The 19,894-nt window shown below is 47.9% G+C and overlaps 1 long non-coding RNA gene across 1 annotated transcript; it reads right to left on the reverse strand.

The window, feature by feature from the left end:
• Positions 1–1,652: 1,652 nt before the first annotated feature.
• Positions 1,653–9,150, reverse strand: LOC147821352 (uncharacterized). Its single transcript, XR_015447142.1, has 2 exons — positions 8,765–9,150; positions 1,653–7,507 (listed from the first exon to the last, which is right to left on the reverse strand). It is a non-coding gene; the product is annotated as an uncharacterized LOC147821352 (long non-coding RNA).
• Between the last annotated feature and the right edge of the window lie 10,744 nt (positions 9,151–19,894).

Raw genomic sequence — 19,894 nt, forward strand, 5'->3', positions numbered from 1 at the left:
AAACAAAGTCCTCCTAATTGATCCAGAAGGCAATGTCTGAACTCCCCAAAAGCTTTCATATATTATCAGCTGAGATTGTAACAGTCTTTTCCTCAATTTTTTTTTCTTGGTACCAGAAATCGAACTTGGGTCCTTGTGCTTGCAAGGCAGGTGGCAGAACCACTGAGCTAAATCCCCAGCCCTTTTCCTCAATTTTTATAGCTAAAAGGATGAGAATTGTTCCAGAAATGCTTGCCAGCAACTCCTGCTTTCTCATCCAGATGAGTCAAATGTATTCTGTAGTAATTTACAATGCTTATACAACAGTCTCATGTGAATAGATCGGTAAAATTAGCAAATAGATTTTTTTAAAACCCACAGATACAAGTAGAGGCTGAATACTCTTAAGTGAAATAAATAGGACACACATGTGTAAATACCAAATAGTTTCTCTGGTGTGAAAATCTAAAAGTGTAAATAAGGATTGAAATGTATAATTGATAATTGAAATAGGAAGAAAAGGTCTAAAGGAGTAGGGGAAGTGGGAAGGGGAGGGGAAAGGAAAGAAGGGAAATGAAAAAAACATGAGAAAAGGAAAAAATGGAAACAAAGCCTTTGTAAATAGGGAAGGGTGGAGGGGGCGAAGGGAGGGCAGGGAATAGGGAAAAAATAAGAACCAAGATCCATCACGTAAAGGTACAAGATCCCAACGATGAATGCAACTCTATTGTATACCTAAAATGTACTGATAAACTTAATAAAAAAGAAGTACAGGCTAAGATGTGTCTATTTCTAAGAAGGAAGAAGGAAGATGGTGCAGACTGGCACCATATCACCTGTGAGCAAAAGTGAGCCAGGAGTGGCAGTGCACACTTGTATTCCCAGCACTTGGGAGGCTGAGGCAGGGGGATCACCTCAAGTTTGTAGCTAGCCTGGGCTACACAGTGAGTTCAAAGCCAGCCTAGACTACATAAATGCTGCAGGAATTCTAAGAAACCACTAAAAGTGATTACACTGAGGAAGGAATCTGAGACTTTGAAGTTCAGCATGGGCACCGAAGACTCTGCTTTCATGGGCTCAGATGCTCCGTGGCTAAGGGACCAAATCACTTTGCTCTCTGGCCTCAGTGAGCTCAGTTTGCCGCAGTGCAAAATGGGGATGATTTCATAGAGGTGGAGAGGTGATCAGAGGGAAGTGTGTATACAGTGCTCTAGGGTCAGGGAGGTAGCTCAGTGGTGCTGCCACCTGCCTCTCAAGTGCAAGGTCCCAAGTTGGAGCCCTGGTACCAAAATAAATAAATTAAATAAAATAAAAAATAAAGTGCTCTGGCTGAGCGCCACAAATGTCACCCCCATGCTGGGGCCGGGGCTCAAAACAAGAGCACTTGCCTAGCATGTGTGAGGCCCTGGGTTTCATCTTCAGCACTAAAGAAAGAAAACACTCTACTCCCCTCCCCCCAGGTATTGTAAAGCAACAATGACCCCCGGGGATTGGATCTGGAGAATGCTGAATCCTCAGCCCTTTTTTGTTGTATTTCTTTCTTTCTTTCTTTTTGTTTTTCTGAGATGGGGTCTTGCTATGTAGCCCAAGCTGATGGTGAACTCACAATGATCCCCCTGCCTCAGCCTCCCCAGTGCTGACACTACAGGCAAGGATGTGCCATCACTCTTGGCTTATTTTTATTTTTTTTATGCCTTCAGGAGCGTGTTTATTGTGTTTGAGATGATACATCAGTGCTCTCTGGGCCACAAATGGTAAAAGGAAATCATTACAAACTGCCAAAGGTAAAAGGTAAAGCATTTTCACAACAGCATGAACCACATACTCAGAAACAGATCTGGGTTTAAAATAAATGCATTAATTCCTAATCATCTATTGCTACTTTTATAACTTCATAGAGATAATGAATTAACTAAAATGCACTATAATATAATATAATAGGCCTTTTACTTTATTTTGGCTACATTACCCAGCTGGCTTTAAAATTTTGATCCTCCCAAGTAGCTGGGGTTAGAGGTCTGAGCCACTGGGGCAAGCTGTGATGACCTTTTGCAGACAAAGTCTCTGCCTGGCGAGCTCTCACTCGGCTGGAGTCCTGGCTACCCCGAGGCTGAGGCAAGTGGACGGCTTGTGCCCACGGGATGGAGACCACCTGGGCGCTTTGGCACGAGCCTGGCTCAAAACTAAAACAAAGGATCCTGCGGAGAAAGACCTCTTGCAGGGTGCTCCCCAAAGCAGACAGGGATTCAGTGCCCCAGCTGGGTGCCCTGCCCCGGACCGACCCGCAGTCTTGAGAACCGAGGCCTCTGGACAAAAGGAGGCCCGGATGGGACCCAGCTGGGCCTCAGGTGCGGTGCCAGCAGGTGTTTGGCCACAGAAGTTCCTGGCGACCCTCCTGGGAATCCAAGCCCGGCCTGAGCCAGTTGGACAACGTGGGCACAGTCCACTTTGAGGGTACTCACTGCTCACCCCGCCATGGGTGCCAGACTGGGAGGTGAGGGAGGGAGTTTCCCCGGGACCCCAGTACCTCCGCCGAGCGTGCGGTGGGCGGTGCCAGGAGGGCACGGTCGGAGGATCTGGCTCAGGATTGGCTGGGACTGCCCAGCCCACTGCCCGCCCAGGCCCGGACAGGAAAATGTGGCAGGTTTCAGCCAGTTTCCCTCCCATCCGGCCCTACCTCATACCCATATTCCAATTTCACCACTGGGAAAAAAGGCCTTGTGTTCTGGGAAGGCGGTGAGAGAGGCCAGGAGGAGGCTGGGTCACCTGTGAAATGGCTATTATTCTTCTTTTTGTTGTTTTTTGTTTCCTTAGGGTTTTTGTTGTTGTTGTTGTTGTTTTTCCGGTACCAGGGATCGCACTCTGGACCTTGTGCTTATGAAGCAAGCACGGCTCCACTGAGCGAAATCCCGGCCCTCCTTCGGTTTGTTTGGGGTTTTTTTGTTTTATTTTGTTTTGTTTTGTTACCGGGATCGAACTCGGGTCCTTGGGCTTGCGCAGCAGGTGGCGAAACCACTGAGCCAAATCCCCGGCCCTCCTTCGGTTTGTTTTTAAGACAAAGTCTCCCAACGTAGCATTGGTGGGCCTTGAACTGGCAGTGATCCTCCTGCCTCAGCCTCCCGTTGATGCTGCTGTGTGCCACCACGCCTGGCCAGAACCAAATTTAAGGATGTCAGTGAAGGAAGGGGAAGAAGGGCACAGGCAGAGGACACAACAGGAACAAAAGCCTGCAGGCGAGAAAGGTTTGGATAATCGGAGAAGATGCAAATCATTGGATTTGACTGGAGTAGAAAATTCAAGGGGGAAATTGACAAGAAGCAAGGCTGAGCAGGGGGAGGAGCAGGGAGACGGAAATCAGCGCCAAGGCTAAAGTTATGGGGCCGGTGCCTCAGTGACACGTAGTGCGCTTGGGTTCCATTCTAGCATCACAAAGAAGGAGAAGGGGAACTGGAAGAAGAAGATGGAGGGGAAGGAGGAAAAGGAGAAGGAGAAGGGCTGGGGATTTAGCTCATCACACAGCACCTGCCTGGCAAGCGCAAGGTCCTGAGTTCAATCCCCAGTACAAAAAAAAGAAGGAGGAGGAGGAGGAGGAGGAGGAGGAGGAGGAAGAGAAGGAAAAGAAGAAGCCAGGCATGGTAGTGCACACCTGTAATCCCAGCACTTGGGAAGCTGAGGCAGAACTGTTGCAAGTTTGAGGTCAGCCTGGGCTACATACATAATGAGCTGAAACCCAGTCCAAACTATATAAGTGAGACCCTGTCTAAAAAAATCTACATACTGGGCCAGGGATTTAGCTCAGTGGTGCTGCCACCTGCCTAGAAAGCGCAAGGTCCCGAGTTCAATCCCCAGTACCAAAAAAAAAATCTGTATATAAAATAAAGAAGATTAAAACCAGCCAAGTGTGGTGGCAATGCCTATAACCCCAGTACTCTGGAAGCTGAGGCAGGAGGATTGCTGTGAGTTTGAGGACAGCCTGGGCTCCATTGTGAGTTCAAGGCCAGTTACATAGTGAGAACCTGTCTCAAAAAAACAAAACCACGGCTGGGGATGTAGCTCAGTGGTTCCGCCACCTCCCTCGCAAGCACAAGGTCCCAAGTTCGATCCCCAGTACCAAAACCAAAAACAAACAAACAAACAAAAACCCAAACCAAACCAAACAAAAAAACTAAATCTACGTGTGGTGGTGCTCACCTATAGTCCCTCAGCAACTTGGGAGGCTGAAGCAGGAGGATCTTTGAGCCTACAAGGACAGAACGGGCTACATATTAAAGTGTCTCAAAACCAAAACAAAAAACAGAACACAGCTGCACAGTGCCTACAAACTCTTTGGTTCTTTGGTTGCAGCACAACCTTCCTCTTCTGTGTCTAATGTGCTCCCTTGTCTCTCATCAGGAAACTTGTGATGAACTTAGGGCCCCAGGTGACCTGGGACAACCTCCCTGCCTCCAGATCTTGATCTGGTCTCACCTCCAAAGAGACAGCACACCTGGGGCTACATTGCTGGCAGGACCCTGCTGTAGTGAAAATGGAAATAAAGCCAAAGCCCAAATTCACAGAGAAAAGGTTTGGGGCAATGGGCACTCCGGGGGGTAGCTGACCATTCCTGCAAGCCTCCTCCAGGTGTCCTAACCGTGAGGGCTGATGACCCTTGTTTTGCTGACTTTAGACAAATGCTCCTTAAGTGACTAACGTGCCTATTGCAGAGCTGAGAAAGACACCACCCAGAGTTTCATGAAATGAAGCCCAAGCTTTGTCTGCTTTCAGTTACCTATCCAGCATGTGTAAGCCCAAGTGAAGAGTCATGGGTTTTAGGAAAAAAACCACTCTTTTATTTTTTGAGACAGGCTGTCCTTGAACTCTTGGGGATCCTCCTGCCTCAACCTCCAGAGCAGGGATTACAGGCATGCACCAACACTCTAGATGGAAAAATCCACCCTAAATCCCTAACTCCCTCAGGGGAAAACACAAATGTTGGCACCAGGAGTTTGTTCCTTTGTCCCTCACAGGGTCTCTGCTTACATCATCACCATGTCCTCTCAGATGCCAGCTACAGTGACTTCCATGGGCTTCGTTACTGGATAACCCCGAGCACCCCTGTCCAGCCAACCCCAGGAGCTCTGGGTAAAGATAAGCTATGTGAGTGCTGGGACTGGTTGAGATCAACTAGAAAGTGACTATTTCAGGAGACTCTGACTCAAAATAAAATGAATAAATAAATAAATGAAAAGGGCTGGGAATGTAACTCAATGTGCTGCAGACCCCAAGTTCACTCCCCAGTACCTCTTTTTTAGTTTTCATTTTGAGACACGGTCTTTTAAAATCATGATCCTCCTGCCTCAGCCTCCCAGAGTACTGGGATAACAGTGCGGACCACCAGGCCTGCCTGGACAGTGCTTTTGAAGAGCTCTGCTCTAAAGGGAATCTTGGGAGCAGAGAAATGAGACTGATGTGTGGGATGGAAAGGGATCCATTTTAGTGCATATTTAACTCTTTGGAATTTAACTGCATGTGCTAGAAAAGAAGACCAAAGATAGGAAGGGAAGAAGAGAAGTAGGAAAGAAGGCAGGGTGAGGGAAGAAGGAGGATTTAAAGTGTGACAGTGGGCTGGGGACACTGGCTCACTGGCCAGTGGGGCACGTGCATAACATGTGTAATGTGTGTCAGGCCCTGGATCCGATCCCCAGCACCACGAAAAATGTAAGTAACCAGTGAAGAGCCTTTCCCTCTCTTGGATTCTGCCCAGAGCACTGGAGGAAGTACACATCACTCATAGCTGGAAAACTCGGGCAGTCTCAGCCCTCCTACTACGGTGTCACATCTCTGAGCAGGAATGTAGGGCTTCAAGACACGGATTTTTCTTACAACCATTGCTGTCAAATACAAGTCCACTACTTTCTCTGGTGCTTGACCAAAGATAAAGAAATATGTTCCCACTGGGAGTGGTGGTACACGCCTGTGATCCCAGGTCCCTAGGAGGCTGAGGCAGGAGGATTGCAAGTTTGAGCCCAGCCTGGACAACTTAGCAATTTAGGAGACCCTGTCTCAAAATAAAAAAAATAAAAAGGGTTGGGGATTCAGCTCAGTGTGAAGGCCCTGGATTCAATTTCTATTACTGCGAAAAATACTTTTTTTCAATATATTCAAGGCCAGCCTGAATGAACTACATAGTGAGACTCAGAGACCCTGTCTAAAAAAATCCCAAAATCCCAGCTGAATGCTTTCCAGGTGCAAATGAGCATTTATTTAGGCCACCTCCTGGGTCGTAAATGTCAGCTTCAGAAAGATTTGATGACGTGAAGAATGTTTTCTGCCGGATGTGGATGTCATCATGGTGCATGCCTGTAATCCCAGCTCTCTGAGAGGCTGAGGCAAAGGAATTCATCTCAAGTTTGAGCCCAACCTGGGCAATTTATTGACCTACGAAGACCATGTCTCAAAGTAAAAAAGGGGTAGGGATGTAGCTCAGGACACTGGCCTTGAGTTCAATTCCCAAGAATGCCAAAAAAGTTTTCTTACCATAGTGCAATTGAACTTGAAATAAATAAAAACATCTGGAAAATCCACACATATTTGGAAACTTCAATGTACTTCTAAGTAACCCAAGAGCAAAGAGGAACTCACAAACTGAGGATGTAGCTCAGTGGTAAGAGTGTGTCCTTAGCATGCATGGGGCCTTGATTTGATCCCAGCACCACACAAAAAAATTTTTTTTCAAAAATAATTTTTAAAGAAATATTACATGCATACCCATGTTTATAGCAGCACAATCCACAATAGCTAAATATTGGAAGCAGCCTATATGTCCATCAAGAAATGACTGGATAAAGAAAATGTAGTATTTATACACAATAGAGTACTGTTGTGCCATAAAGGAGGATAAACTTGAGACATTTGTAGGAAAATGGATGCACCTTGAGACCATAATGTTAAGTGAAATAAATCAGAGACCTAATCTTAAATATCAAATGGTTTCTCTTATAGGAGAAACCCAAAATATAAGTAAAGAGCTGCGATGGATTAACAGTCAACTTGGAACGCCCAGCTGAAGTGAATCAGCGTGGCTGTGGGCATGGAAAACCCACCTGAGGATTGCTTCCGATGGCAGGAAAAGAGAACTGAAGAGGAAGATCACTGGTCATTGATTTTCTTGGAGAAACTTCCTGAGGCTGGTTTTCCTGATGCAAATTGGGGTGCTCTCATCCTCGGAGGAGCTGAGTCCTGCGTGGCTGGGGACAGCTGCTGTTCTCAGGGGAGCTCTGGTCTCTGTTTTGAGTGTCACTTCCTGGCTCCAGTGTGGATCCCTCAGCCTGGTGGCACAGACTCTTCACCCCGCTGGGGTACACTTTCTACTTCCACTGCTGGCCTTGGAGCCTTCCCGGTGCAGATCCTCAATAAGGACTTGCATGGGACACTGCCGGGAGCTCTCAGCCTTTAGCTGGACTTGTGCAGGACACTGCTGTGGGATCCAGGCCTGGATTCTTCAGGTCTCTAGCATGTCGACAGATCTCCTGCACTCCTCTGCACTTGCCTTTTGGGTGAATATTATAAAATAATCCTGTAAATTATGTGTCCTGTATTAAATCTATTCCCTCGCTACAACAAGAGCAAAATAAAGATGGATAATAAGTAATAGCTAGGGCCAGGGATTTAGCTCAGTGGTTTTGCCGCCTGCTGTGCAAGTGCAAGGACCCAAGTTCTATTCCCAGTACCAAACCCCCCCCCCAAAAAAATAAGTAATAGTGAGATGGATCTTTAGCATATGGGAAGGGAACCAAGAGACTAGGGAAAGGAGGTGGAGGGAAGGAACTGAGTTTTTTCGGGGGGGTACTGGGGATTTAACATAGGACCTTGTGCTTTCAAGGCAGGCGCTGGAACCACTGAGCTAAATCCCTGGCCCCCACATTTTTTTTAAAGGAAATTGTGATGTGTTGTGTACATATACCAAGTCCCTTTGAGAATGTGATCGTTATATACTACAAACATGTACAAAAATATATTTTTTTGGAGGGAGGGGGAAGGAATAAAAAAGAACTAAGATGTGTTATATGCATGCACCTACTCCCCACAATGAATGTAATCATTACGTAAACTGCAAATATGTACTAATAAAAACAATTTTTAAGAAATATGTTCCCAAATCCGGGTGTGGTGGCACATACCTGTAATCCCAGTACTAGAGGAGGCTGAGGCAGGAGGATTGCAAGTCCAAGCCCAGTCTGGCCAGTTTAGCAAGATTCAGTCTCAAAATTTAAAAAATGAAAAAAGGAGGTTGGGGATTTAGCTCAGTGGTTCCGCTACCTGGCTTGCAAGCGCAAGGTCCCAAGTTCAATTTCCGGTACCAAAAAGAAAAAACAAATTTTTTCTCAGTGGAAAGGCCCAGAGTTCAATCCCTGGTACCACCAGAAAAAAATAAAAATAAAAGGCTGGGCACAGTGATGCACAACTGCAACCCAGCAGGTGGATGACAAGTTGTGGGATAATTCGTGACAGCCTGGGCAACTTGGGAACCTGAAGACACCTTGTCTCAAAATAAAACAAATACTTGGCCGGAGATTTAGCACAGTGGTTCCAGCACCTACCTCGCAAGTGCAAGTTCCCAAGTTTGATCCCCAGTACCCAAAAAAAAAAAAAAGAAAGAAAGAAAAGATAAATAAATAAATAAATATAAAACGAATACCAAAGGGTGGGGTTTTAGCTCAGTGTGAAGGCCCTGGGTTCAATTCCCAGTTCCACCAAAAATAAGAATGAACAGAGCTGGGTTTGTAGCTAGCAAGAGAGCACTTACCTAGCATGTTGGAGCCTTTGGTTCAGTTCCTAGCATCACAAACAAACAAGCACCAAGGAAAGCAGTGGAGTCACTCAAGCTAAAGCTCCATATCATCAAGCAGAAATGAAGTCTCTACCTGGCCTTCTGAGAAATGCCGCAGACCAGCTGCAGTCGATGTAGGGTAGGAAGGGGAGAGGTCCTGGGCCAATGATGAGAAAAGAACCTTCACAAGCAATGTTCAGGTTCCCTCTGAGAAGTCTCAGGGTCTGATTTATTTTTATATCTTTAAGCAATAGCTAAGAGGCATTGGGCGGAACATGTTTACATTTTAGGTTGCCTTAGCAATATCTAGTGAGGTAAAAGTTATTTTTTGCTAAACAGTATATTTTTTCTAAGCTGATTCATTTCATTGAACATCATGAATACATTTCTTAAAAATTACAATTGTCCCCTTATTTTCCCATACCTAAGCGGAACAAAATGTAACTTAATCAAAATCTCTATATCAGCGGGGGTACAAGCAAGATTTAATTAATTAAATGTCAAACTTGTGGTCACCAGCTAGCCCTTGAGAAACTGCACAATAGTTAATATAGTTTGCTATTAGCTCTCTACTTTCCTATACCTCTATTTATCCTACCTAAGTGTCATTCGGGTTCATAGTTCACGAGCAGGAAATATTTTCAGCACTGTGAGAAATATTGAATAACTTGCCCCCTTAATGTATTTGCCTGTCTTAACTTTCTCTCCATTTCTCATTTCCCACTATTACTTACATCTAAAGTCTGTCCTTCTAATTTCTTCATAAGACCCCTTTAGTAAAAAGAACGTCAGCAATAAGAGAGGGAGTTATAGTAGCGGGAAAACAGGGGGAGTTTTAGGAGAGGTTTCTTTAGAAGTAGATGAGGTAATAGAACTAAGAGAAACTGGAATTTGGGACTTTTGAGCCAGGTCAGATTTCAATACATCATTGCCAATTTGCCTTATGGAGAGTTTGGTATTAGTCACAAACACAATGACTCCTGTGACCAGAGAAACAATTTTAAACATTATGGCAAGAAAAAATAAAACCTGAGGGTACGATGTGTTCCACCCTCCTTTTCCCCAGCTGGAACTTTGTCAAGCAGCACTGGAGGTCGGATGGGCTTCGCCAGAGAAATCAGGGGAAAGAGAAATAGCACAATTTCCCAAACAGACAGCTTTCCTGGGGAGAGATAATGAAGCTTCCTCTGGCTTAACACATCTGTTCCTTAATCCTTACACAGCCACTTCCAGCAAGGCCATGGTCAGCAGTTATTTATCTACTGCTCTCTCCCTGGCCTTGCCCTACAAAGAAAGTAAGTTTGGATCACCAGTGCACCTTTTGTTTTCTGTTTCTGCTTTTTTCAGCCTCAATATTCTCTTTCTTTCTTTGGTTGAGACATGAAGTTTATGTAGTTCAGGCTGGTCTTGAACTCACTATGTAGCCCAGGCTGGCCTTGAAGTCACTATGTAGCCCAGGCTGGCTGCAAACTCTTGGTGATCCACCTGCCTCAGCCTCCTGAGTGCTGGGATGACAGGTGTGCACCACCACTCCTGGCTTTTTCAGCCCTTTTCTTTCTATAGAAGCAATCTCTTCTTCTCAGTCTATATGAACACTCTTTCTATTTTATGGAATCCAATGTTGCCTGATTCTAGAATCCCTAAATGAGATCAATTAAGTTCCTTAAAGCTGAGTGAGGTGGCACATGCCTATAATGCCAGCTACTCAGAAGGCTGAGGCAGAAGGACTAAAAGTTCCAGGCCAGCCAGGACAACTTCGTGAGACTCTGTATGAAAATTTAAAAATTAGCCAGGTGTGGTGATGCATGCCTGTAATCCCAGCTCTCTGGGAGGCTGAGGCAGGAGGACCCCAAGTTCAAGCCCAGCCTGGGCAACTCAGTGACCCAGTGAGACACTATTTTAAAATAAATAAAAAGGGCTGGGGATTTAGCTCAGTGTGAAGGCCCTGTGTTCAATCTTCAGTGTCACAAAAGCAAAACAAGAAGAAGACAGAAAAATAAAGACTCCTGGCTTTGTGTCTTGGAGCTCCTTTGGTTCAATACAAAGTACTGAAAAAGACTCCTAAGTTGTATTTTGTCCTTTAACACTTTCAAAATGTCAATCAATAAACGTATTTATTTCAACCTAGGGTATGAAATAAATTAGTGAATCTCAACTAAGCAGTTAAATTTAGCAAAAAGCTCTGGGTTTAGTTCCCAGTACTAAATAAAATAAAATAAAAATATTAACTATTGGGAGGCACTGCAGAACTGATCATTGTTTTGTGAAATTTTTGTTTAAACCATATGCATTGTAGCTGGGTGTGGTGGCACCTGTAATTCCAGCACCTAGGAGGGCAAGGCAGGAGGATCACCCCAAATGTGAGGGCAGCCCGGGCTACACTGCAAGACCCTGTCTCAAAAAACAAAAACAGGGCCGGGGATCTAGCTCGGTGGTTCTGCCGGTTACCTCTCAAGCACAAGGTCCCAGGTTCGATCCCCGGTATCAAAAAACGCCCCCCAAAACCAAAAAAATGTTTGTGTGTATGTGCACACACACTGCACTGCTAGGAGCGCATACGTCTTACTGCTTATCAAGTGTCCCAGGTTCAAAGCCACGTGACAAACACTGGTCTACCAGTTCCACATGGTCACCTTCTGGCCTTCTCAACCGTCCACATTGCTTCTGTGCCCTTTACATTGCTGTCTTTGTTTCCCATCTTCAGATTTCCACTTGGGGCTCCCCGGAGTGCTTCGGGCCCCTGGCTAGACCTCCCCAGGTTCCTGGACGCGCCCCTCCCAGCTCTGCCTGCCCAGGGTGGTCACTGTCTTCCTCACTGTCTGGGAACAGGTCTGCCCCCTCCACTGGACTGGCGGTGAGGTGGGGGGCATCTCTACCGCTGCTGTGTGCCTAGAGCCGGGCACACAATGAGAACGCTAGGAATGGGGGTGACTCAGAAGCAGGAAGGAAAGGAGGTGGCTCCGGTGGTGGGGACCCTCAGGCACAGGGAGCTCAGAGGGCCAGGCGCATCCGCCTCTGGCCTGGGGAACTGGAGAGGCCCTGCCCTGTCCTTCCTCCCATCCTCATGATTTATTTAAGAGTTGGCTTGTCTGACGGCTTTGCTCCGAAGGCCTCCCCCACCCCCCACCTGCACTGCAGGCTGTCAGGCCCTGGTGGCTTGTGACACTGTTGTCACTCAGGTTTCTGCACCTGGAGGAGTCCAGGTGTCCTACAGCCCAGCCCACCTCCCCTAACCCAGCCAGGGGAGGGGGCAGTTCCCCAGGGCGGCAGCACCATCCCCACTCTGGCTCACCTGGGAACCCCACAGGTGTCCCTGGCCAGGATGACCTGGCTAGAAAGACATCTGATGCTTCCCAGGGGGGCGGGAAGGAGAATGGCGTGGGGGAGGGGCACCCACTTCTTAGCTGACCTGGGGGAGGAGTCAGTCTTGAGGCCCAGGTCCTCCTGAGGGACTTAGGAAAGGTGGGGGGACAAAGGCCCTGTGGGAGCCTTCACCATGGCTTTGGCCTTGCGGGAGGGGTGGGCATGGCTGGAACATCAACCCTTCCCTTTGGGGAGCCCCGGCCAGAAGCTCAGACAGAAAACAGCCCTAAAGTGTGGGCAGTGGTGGGGTTGGAGCAGAACTGTCCCTGCTGGGGTCCAGGAACACTGGGGAGACAGGGCCCTGGCCAGAGCCGGTTCTCAGAGTAGACACTCAGCCTATTCACAGCGTCTCTGTGGGTGTCACCCCCCACCCAGGGCAGCAACCCATGAAGAACCAGGACATGTTGAGTTGGGGACACTTGCCACAGACTGCCTGGGGCTACTGGAGCCCCAGAGTAGATTCCCCTCCTGGGAGCTGACTAGACGTAGGGGAAAAGAATACAAACAGAACAAACAAACAAAACAAAAAAACCTGCCTGGCTTTCTGAGCCAACAGTGGGGCCTGGGCCTGGAGTTTTGTTTTAACACAGGACTGAAGCCCAGACCACACACATGCTAGGCAAGCGCTCTACCACTGAGCCTTTTTTATCTTTCATTTAGTGACAGTCTCAAGAAGTCATCACAATGCCCAGGCTTGGCTCTAACTTTCCATTCTCCTGCCTCAGCCTCCTCAAGGGAGAATTGAGAGGTGTTAGAATTTGCACCTTAGCTATGGGGAGGGAGTCTGAGTGGCTATTAAAAGGCCATGGGCAAAGTCATTTCAGGCCTAGGAAAAAAGTTCCAGCATTTCGAGGTAGGGAGGGCAAAAGGCAGCTCAGGCTCAAAAGAGACCCAGGAACATGACATTTGAGAGTACATTATAACCAGTGGGCCCAATCCTATCTTGGTACAGATGAGGAAACTGGGTCCCACAATCTCACAGCAGCCTGGCATGGTGGCACATGTTTGTAATCCTAGTGTTACAGAAAATAATATCAGAGATGAAACATCAGATATTATATCTCCCAACCTGTTAACTGTATGATATGTCGAGTTCTTATTCTCTAGAAATCGAAGAATGAGTCCTAGGAACAACGAAGGTTAAGAGTAGGAAGATATTTATCGATAGGAAAGCTGCTGAGGGGCAGGAGGGGAATCCAAGTGTGTAGCCTGGGGAACCCCACGTTCCAGAGGAGTTTTATAGGGTGAAACCCACATGGGTACAACGTGAGCCACAGCCATGAGCATCCAATAAGGTTACAAGGACAGTCACTTAGGTAATGGTGGTCCAACTGGGCAACAAGTCATGTACCAAGAGTGGATGGAAAGAACAGATTCTCCTAGGAAGTGGTGGGTCCAGAGGTCTCTGGCCACCCAGCGGGGTGGCTGATGTCTTTCTTGACTTCATTAGGCCCAGTGTTCGTTCTTTGAGGAAGCATGTAGGGCTGGTCACCTTGTCTTTATCTTGAGGCCTGGTTTTCAGCCGATGTGTCTCCTGTGCAGCTGTGGATGTTTCACCTTTGTCCTGACCCTCTCGAGTACCTGGCCCTATCTGACTGCCTATAATATTTCTACCTAGCTCACCTATCTATAATACTAATGTTCTGGGCGGCTGGGGCAAGAGGATCTCAAGTTTGAGCCCACCTTGGCAACTTAGTGACCTAGTGAGACCTTGTGTCCAAATAAAAAAGGGCTGGGGCAGGGCCGGGGATTTAGCTCAGTGGTTCCAGTGCCTCCCTTGCAACCACAAGGTCCCAAGTTCAATCCCTGGTACTCCAAAAAAAAAAAGAAACCAGTTCATTCATTCAAAAAAGGGCTGGGGATGCAGCTCAGTGCAAAGGCCCTGCGTTCAATTCCCAGTAAAACACACAAACACACACACAGACACACACACACACACACACACACGTCCCACAGCAAATTAATGAAGCCAAGAGCTCTGAAGACTTGATGTTCCCAACAGCCACAGGCCTGGGGGCTGCAAAGCAAAGCAGGAGGAAGGGCATAAACCACCCAGAACAACAGAGAAACCAATAGCTTTTCCCTTTCATTTGTGTTTTTGTGTGGTACTGGGAATCAAACTCAGGATTTGGCACTTTCAAGGCAGGTGCAGTGCCACTGAGCTAACTGGCCCTCATTTGGGTTTTTCAGTTGAGATGCCAAGTTACCCAGGCTGGCCTCGAACTCTGGGACTCAAGGGGTCCTCCCACCTCAGCCTCCCAAGTAGCTAGGACTACAGGCGCATGCCATGCTTCCGATTATCTTATTTTATTGTTAAAACATCTCCAGCCTCATTATTATTTTGATCACAGTAAAATCAACATAGCACGCCAACAGCTGGGACTACCGGAGGTGCTGGCACGGAAGGGAACTGAAGGAACAGGCTAAGGCTGGGCCCGCTGCAATGCTCAAATGCCTGAAGCCAGCTGACTTTTCACCCTGCTGAGCCAGTCAATTCCAGATTGCCCTGAAGACTGCTCCCATCAGTTTTCAGAATCACTACAGAGAAACAGGACAAATTGGCACAGGGCCTGGACCAGTGGCTTTAGGCTGGGGGAGGCCCTGGGAACCCACCCTGCACCCGAAGGAGAAAGGGAACCCATGAGAGTGGTGGGACCCGGCCCACTCAGGGAACAGAACCTCGGCTGTTGTGTGAGATTGACCAGGGGTCACGACGAGGTCACGGTGCCACCTTCCGCTGGGAAGACAAAGGCCAAGGCCAGACTGTGAAGGGCTAGCCCAGCAGCAGTGGGGGACTCAGCAGAGGTTCCGGGTGACGAGTGTGGAAGCAGCCTGTGTTCTCTGGCACTCTGGCCGAGGGGCAGGAACAGCCCAGCCTCCTGGGAAAGCACCACATCACTAATGTCGCAACTGTAGGCTGGCATGTGGGCGCTGTTTGCTGTAGCAAAAGACTGGAAGCAACATCACAAAGGGCCCTGCAGGGAACCCTACACAGCTTTACAAAAGAAAGGCCCCAGCTGGGTGCCCTGGGGGCAGAGGTGTCACTCAGTGGCCTGGGGTTCCATCCTCAGTACTGGGGAAAAAAAGAAGAAAGAATGATGTGGACATGGTGGTGCATGCCTGTCATCCCAGCACGCAGGACGAGGCAGGAGGATCGAAGCAAGTTCAAGCCCAGCCTCGGCTACATAGTGAGACCCTGTCTCAATTAAAAAAAAAAGGGGGAGGGCAAGAACAATGGGATGAGTGTGCTTGAAGCCAGGGCGATTAATGGCAATGTATCTTTTACTGTAACACATTTTAAAAATGTAAATATTCACCTTTTTTTCTTTTTTTTTTTTTTGGTACCAGGGATCGAACTCGGGTCCTTGTGCTTGTGCAGCAGGCGGCAAAACCACTGAGCTAAATCTCTGGCTCCTATCACTGTATTTTTTCATCACAGCTCTTACTCCCACCATGGCTGATTTCATTACCAGAGACATCCTTGAATGCAGAGTTTGGAAGAGAAAACCAAGGTTCCACCTTTATGTGTCATTTCCACCTCCAGACACAACTAACCTCAAGAGCATGGTCAAGCATAAAATGTTCTAAAAGAATTAAGAAGAAGGGCCAAGGATTTAGTTCAGTGGTTCCACTGCCTGCCTCAAAAGCATAAGGACCCAAGTTCGTTCCCCAGTACCAAAAAAAAAAGGAAATTAGGAAGAACAGGTTGTGAATGTAGCTCACTAGTAGGGAGCTGCCTCACCTGCAGGCAGGAGGCCTACGTTCAATTTCCAGCACCCCAAAGGAATTAAAAATAAAAAGAATTAGGAACCAATAAATATCGGCTATGTATTTATTACCTTTGTTTTATTTTTTTCTCCTCTGTGTGTGTGTGTGTGTGTGTGTGTGTGTGTGTGTGTGTGTGTGTGTGTACAAGATCTCACTATGCAGCCCAGGCTGGCCTTGAACTTGCTGTGATCATCCTGCCTCAGCCTCCTGAGTGCTGGGATTACTGGTAGGAGCCACCATGGCAGGCTGTTTTGTTTTGTTTTGGGTTTTTTTCCAGTACTGGGGATTGAACCCAGGATCTTTGCACTGAGCTACATCCCAGCCCTCTTTTATTTTTTTTATTTTGAGTCAGGATCTCACTAAGATGCTAAGTTTCCCAGGCAGGCACTTTTGATCCTTTTGCTGCAGCCTTCCAATGTGCTGGGGTTACAGGAGTGCACCACCACACCCTGCACTGACTTTGTTTAGATATGTTATTTACTTTAAAGTTTGCATAATTTAATTTTTAGTACTAGCTAAGCACTGACTTGCGAAATTCCTAAAAGTTCAGCAATCCATTCTTGAGAACCAGCTCCAGCACACACTGAGACAAAAATGAATCCAAGATGAGAACTCAAAGGCCAATTTTTTTTTCCAGTGCAGGATTGACCCCAAGAACCTCAAGCATGCCAGGCAAGCATTGTACCACTGAGTTACCCGATGATCCCAAAAGCGGAATTGGACCATATCCTAGAAGTCTCTAGGCCTCTCACTCTCCTTACTTAATCCTCTTCACCCATCTATCTCCCCTCTCTGGCCTTAGGAGACACCAGACACATTCCTACCCAGGGCCTTTGCACTTGCGGTTGCCACACTTATTCTAGATAATCCCACGGCTCACTCCCTTACCTCCTTCAGCACTTTGTTCAAATGCCACCTTTACCACAGAGCATGGTGGTGCACACCTGTATTCCCAGTACTTGGGAGGCTGAGGCAGGAGTATCTCTGTGAGTTCCAGGCCAGCCTGGGCTACATAGTGAGTTCAAAGCCAGCCTGAACAACACAGTGAGATCCTGTCTCAAAACAAATAAACAAAACAAACAAAAAAAAACCCTTAAGGGCTGGGGATTTAGCTCAGTGGTTCCGCTGCCAGCCTCACAAGCGCAAGGACCCAAGTTTGATCCCCGTTACCAAAAAAAGAAAAGAAAAAGTAAACCAAAAAACCCTCAACCCTGTCTCCAATACTCCAGCTCCTCTCACTTTATGTTCTATCAGTGATATTGTTCAGGCCTCCTGACCTGCTATGTAATGGAAAACGTACTTGTCATTTAATTGATCTGCTGTCCATTTTCCCTAGAATGTCACCTCCAGTGAAGGAGGGAACTTAGTCCCCACTGGTTTTTTTGGGGGGGGGGGGATTAACAGCAATGTTTTATTAAAGGTAGGAAAAGAAATAGGCTCTGCAGAGCAAGCTTGGGTCAAGCAAAAGTCGGAAAGGAAGTACACCCTACAGCGTGAGGAAGAACACAGAGGCCAAGATTTTTTGTTGTTTGGTTTGGTTTTTTGAAACAGAGTCCCACCATGTAGCCCAGACTGGCCTCAAACTTGCAGTGATCCTCCTGCCTCAGCCTCCCAAGTGCCAGTACTACAGGCGTGCGCCGCTGCCACACCTGGCTGTCCCTGTTGGTTTTTGCTGTATCCCCCACACCCAGACATCCCTGGCATGTAATAGATGCTCAATGAACATGTGTTGAAAAAATATACTGTAAATAAAAAGCAACAAGGTTCAGAACCTGTGAATGCCCTGAATAACACTTCTCTGTGCTTGTACATGACAGACGTCTCTACGACCAATCACGAGAAATTGGCCCCCTTTCCGCCCTCAGTACCCACCCGGCAGGCTCAAACAGGACCTGGGCTCCTCCTGTCTGCTCCGACCACTTCAGAGCGGGAGTGGGGCCCCCAGACGCGCCTCGGAGGGGATGAAGGGGCCGGGATGAAAGGCGGAGAAGCCCGAGGGGCGGAAGCGGGGAGAAGAGAAGCCTTCTTAACTCCTGTCCCACCGCATCCCAAGCCAAGCGCCTTCAGTCACCTCGGGGCACCTTTGCTAGCGTCCCGTAAAAAGTTTCTGGCGTGGGCAGCAGGGCGGAAGCAGGGACAACGGGGGTCTGAGCAGGCCGCAGGGCAGTGACCTGGCCGGGCACAGCGAGGCTGCCAAGCCGGAGCTTCAGCTCCGGCCTCTCCCAGCCGGAAGGTGGCAGGCAGACCCTGGCGGGCTCCTACTTCCTCCTCGCTGCCCAAGCCTCCGCTCAGCCCCTCCCTCCGCCCGCCTCTCCTCCCAGCCCGCTTTCTTCTGCTCCTCCGCTTCCTTCCTTCACACCGCCTATCTCTGCCTCCGCGGGCGGCCGGCCTGACTAGGGGCGCGGGGTGAGGAGGGCCCACATCCTCGCGGGGAGGGCAGGAAAGAAACTGGAAACAACCGGGGCTTTTAGTAGAGTTCCCTGCTTCGAGAATAACTGAGGGAGGAGGAGGAGCCCCGGTGAGGAAGAGTTGAGAAGAGAGTAGCATCTGGGTGCCCAGGCGCACACCTGGAATTCTGGCACTTTGGGAGGCTGAGGCAGGAAGACTGCAAGTTCGAGCCCTGCCCAAGCAACTTAGTGATTCAGCAGCACCCTGTCAAAAAAAAAAAAAAAAAAAAGGCTGTCAAACCGCATCGTAGGGAGCAAAGAGAAGCAGCTGAAGAGATGGCCTTTTACACTATTTTGGTTGTCGTAGACTCTGAAGGACTTAGTGTCCCTTCTTCCAAGAAGCCCTCCCTGATTGCAACAGTGGGGCTCCCGCATCCCAGCCCAGATCCCAAAGCCTCGAGCCCTCAGGCACTGCCTGTCTACCACCGGGACTGTGAGGTCTTCAAGGACAGGGCTGGTCCCTGCTGTGTCCCTGCTCAGTGAAAGCTGACTAAGCAACCCTGGGAAGCCTTCCCTCCACCCTAGCCCCTGCACGCAGCCCAGTTCCGCTGGCTCCCCGGCCTCTTCCATCCCATACTCCAAGGGTCATCTGGGAGGAAGAGGAAGATTCAAAGGATGTGGCTGCAGCCCCAGGCAGTGCAGACTCTGAAGCACTGGGATCAGATGTGGCCTTGGAGATGAGGACCACGGTGGGTGAGGAGTAGGGAAGGAGGCTGGAACGAGCCAGGTTCTCGCATGAGGGTGCAGGCTGGGGAATGGGGCAGCCGGCAGGGCCTGGAACTAGCAAAGGATTCAAGCTCTTTTTTTTTTTTTTTTTTTTTTTTGGTACCAGGGATCGAACTCAGGTCCTTGTGCTTGCGCAGCAGGTGGTGAAACCACTGAGCTAAATCCCCCGCCCAGGGTTCAAGTTCTTATAACAATGTCAGTGGGCCTGGTGGCAAGCACCTGTAACCCCAGCACTCTGGGAGGCTGAGGTAGGAGGGACACAAGTTTGAGCCTAGCCGGGGCAACTTGGTGACTGAAGACCCTGTCTCAAAATAAAACATAAATAAAGGCCTGGGGATGGAGCTCAGTGGGAAGGGCTTGAGTTTAATCCTCAGTACTGAAAAAAAAAAGTACAGTATTAGTTTGAATGGGTAAGATACACCATCAAAATGAAGAAGATGCAAGGGCCGGGGATTTAGCTCAGTGGTTCCGCTGCCTGCCTTGAAAGCATAAGGTCCCGAGTTAGATCCCCCATACCAAAAAAAAAAAAAAAGGGAAAATTAAGAAGTTGCAAAAACTTGATACTAAAGGAAGTATCTTTATTTCATAATTTCAAAGCTGTGAATAAAAAGGATCAAGATGCAATATGTAACAATACCCCACGATGAATATGTTCATTGTGTGGTGCAGACATATACTCATTTTTTTACATTTTAAAATAAATAAATCAAATAAAAGTCTGAATCATCCCTCACACTGGGTGGGAGCAGCTGTCTTTTGTTTTTGTTTTTCTTCAGTACTGAGGATGGAATCCATGGCTTCA

This window comes from Heterocephalus glaber, unplaced genomic scaffold (genome assembly GCF_053883595.1).
Source record: "Heterocephalus glaber isolate CG9 unplaced genomic scaffold, H.glaber_assembly_v1.0 deba00001744, whole genome shotgun sequence".
NCBI lineage: Eukaryota > Metazoa > Chordata > Mammalia > Rodentia > Bathyergidae > Heterocephalus > Heterocephalus glaber.